This window comes from Tupaia chinensis, unplaced genomic scaffold, assembly GCF_000334495.1.
Source record: "Tupaia chinensis unplaced genomic scaffold, TupChi_1.0 Scaffold000532_1, whole genome shotgun sequence".
Taxonomy (NCBI): Eukaryota; Metazoa; Chordata; class Mammalia; order Scandentia; family Tupaiidae; genus Tupaia; species Tupaia belangeri.
The window spans coordinates 6,827,535-6,830,739 of record NW_006160045.1 but is presented as its reverse complement, the minus strand read 5'-3'; the positions used below and the strand labels follow the sequence as shown (position 1 = coordinate 6,830,739).

Sequence of the window (3,205 nt, the reverse complement as noted above, 5' to 3'; positions counted from 1 at the left end):
CCAGATTGACCAAAACCACAGAAAGAGATAAGATACTAAAATTGGCAAGAGAAAAATGTCAATTTACTTGGATATCCCATCAGACTAACATCAGACCTCTTGTCAGAAAGTAAAGAAAGAATGGGAAAATCTATTAAAAGCTTTAAGTGAAAAACAATTTCAACCAAAAATACTGTATCTGGCAAGATTATCCTTCATGTGGGAAGAAAAGATGAAAACATTCTCAGATAAACAAAACCTGAAAGAATTTACCAACACCAGTCCAGCTCTTTGAAAAGTTCCAAAGGGAGTACTACACCAGGAAAACTAAAGACAGACAAATAAGAGCAAAAAATGAACAAGAGAAAGGCCAACTTAATGGTAGGGACAAGTTCTGAAATATCAATAATAATGCTGAATGTTAACGGAAAGGTCAGACCACAGTAACACCGCAAATCCAACAAAAGAGATTACATGAGACTAAACTGGTAAAACAGAATTCTATGACTTTTTTCTAAAACATTACTGATTTTCTTCTATGCTTTGTCTTCCAGATTTAAGGATTTTTGTTTTCTCTCAAGTTGTTGGGTTCAGCAATTTGTTAAAGAATTGTTTAAATTGAACCATAAACTCTTCTCCCTTCCCGACCCCTTTGCAATTGGAAAATATTTGTGAGCATTCTTATTTTGAGGCAGAAAGGTTATTTGCATAAGTTCAATAATACAATAGTATCTGTTGCCTTGCATCAGAAATTGAATTCTTATAGGGCTTTGTGCAGATAACAGACCAAATTGGGATTAACTTTTTTTTTTTTTTTTTTTTGCAAAGAAGTTTGTTTATACCTCTCTTTAGTAAAAGAGAGAATGGAGAGAGAGGGAAAAATTTTTTTTCAGAAGAAAATTACAGTGCACTTGTTACTAGATTCTAGCTTTGTCCATACTTTAAGATTTTTTATGAATCAATAAAATATGAGGAAAAGAAAAAGTTTAGTATGGAAGGGAGAAGGGGAAAGGGAAAGGAAAAAAATGGTAAAAGTATGCTTAATTGACAAAAAATGAGAAGCTGTTTGCTGATGATAGTGTATATAGTAATATCCTTGTCTTGACTGATATTCATAGTTTTTGGGTTGGAAAAAGAAATTTATACTGTAAAGACATGTGATAAAATGTAAATTTAAATAAATAAATAGATGTCATCCATCCCCAGACATCTGATCCACACAGAAAAGAGGAAAAAAGGCCCATCCCAAACACCAAGCTATCAAAACACTTCTCTCACTATTTCTGTTCAGTCTAGAAGACTCAGTCTGATATTATTTTAAAACTTCCTATTGCTTGTAATATTACAGAAAAGTAAATTGCTGACATTAACAGGGTGATAAACTGCAAAGAACAAATTTCGTTTTCCTCTTTAACTTTAAAATCTTGTTAATAATACATTAGCATCATTAATAGAAAAACAAACGTTTACACAGTAAGATTCAAAAGTCATCCATTTAAGAAAATAATGCAGTGGGACCAGCAATTAGTGTAATGGCTATGTCGCTGGACTCCCATGTAGTCTACCGCAGTTCAAGTCCTGGACCTGGTGGCTTAAACTCATGCCAGGTGTGTGTGCGTGCGTGCCCAAGATCCCGAGAGGAGAATGGAGAAGGGATTGCAGTGTGGCCATCCCTCCTGGGGGGGTGACTTCTTGCTTTCTATCTTTCTGGCAAGCGCACACTCCCTGTAGCAAAAACCTCTCAAAAAAAAAAATAATAAAAAGAAAGAAAATAATCCAGTAATCAACCACTCCCAGAGAAAATAGGTCCTCACATTGGAGTCTACTCGTAAGTCAGGCTTATCCAGAACTTCGAGAGAATCTCTGTCCTGAATGGATGATGCACTCAAGTACAAGGTTCCAAGCTGTAAGTGTGAGTTTCTGAAGGCTACTGCCTCAAAGCAAGCTCAGGAGTAGCCACTTTCTCCAGTTTACTCCAGCGCTGGAATAGCCCTGGGATGACCAGCTTAGTTTCCTTCTGAAGGGTTTTGACAATTCATTAACCTCAAGATTCAGTTCTTACAAAAACATTCTTCCACATTAAAAAAGACTCTGTCCCATAGAATAAGTTTTTCATCACTTCTCCAGCTTCTTGTACTTGGCTTCCAATTTCTTTGAATAGACATCCAACTTGTAGGCCGCCTATTCAAGAGCAGCTACCTGCTCCTCGATGACGTTGATCTGATCCAGATAAGGTTGTAGTCCCACATACATCTGGTTTAAGTCCTTTAAATTTCTACTAATGTTTATAGCAATATCTTTCATTTCGAGCTACTTCAAACTGGTTCATTTATTCATATTTTCCAGGAGCTTCTAGTCTCCACAGTCAGCTCTCCAGTCAGGTACATGGCCATCTTGGAGAACTTGTCCTGGCAGAGCTCATTGATGTCGGCCTCAGCGGGCTCCTTTGCTTCCTCTGCGGTCTCCACTGCTCCATCTTCTCGAGCAGGCTCTTCACATCAGGCCGCCGGGACACCCTCTGAGGCTGCTGGCATGCCTGGCCCTGCACTGCTTGCTGCTTCCAGTGCTGGGCCATCTGCACACGAGCACTGGGTGGGCCCTGCCTCTGCATACTATTTTCTTTCTCCATCTACCCCTTCTGCTGAGTCCACTATAACTTACTCAGGAGTTCCCCGGGAGCAGATCCTAGTGTATTTCCATCAGGGAAATAAGCAAATGCTGTAACTTAGAGCTTTCTTCTTCCCTTCTCTACTCCCAGGTAGTTACTGGCATTTAACAGCATACTATCTCATGCAGTTAGAAAAGCAATACTTTTGCTGTTATGTATTTCTTTATCTGACTTCTTCATGTGACATGGCTAGAAGATAAGGCTCTCAAAGCCATGATAAAGAACAGGGCAGAAAAGTGAAGCCTTCACTTCTCTTAGGAATATCCCAGGAGTGGCCAGCAAGGGTGTGCTGAAGGGAGGAACACCAGACTTAGGGCCTGAGGAAACACCTGTGTTCTAGGAAAAGTAATTTCCTAACAGATGAGAGTGAGAAGTGGGTCTGTGTTCCTTGGGGTGAGTACACAGGCTGAGTGGCTAGAGTGGCCAATGGGGGTGAGGCCACTCCATTTTCAGGCCTACGGAGTGTTGACATTCAGTCTTTCTGGTGCCCAGAAGCAGGGAAGTGCATTTCTACTGAGTGGCAAGGCACAAGCAATGTGGCCACCATGGCCATAGCTG

At 40.0% G+C, this 3,205-nt stretch overlaps 1 pseudogene; it reads right to left on the bottom strand.

Moving 5' to 3' along the window:
- Positions 1-2,094: 2,094 nt before the first annotated feature.
- Positions 2,095-2,513, bottom strand: LOC102486362 (biogenesis of lysosome-related organelles complex-1 subunit 2 pseudogene; annotated as a pseudogene).
- Positions 2,514-3,205: the final 692 nt, after the last annotated feature.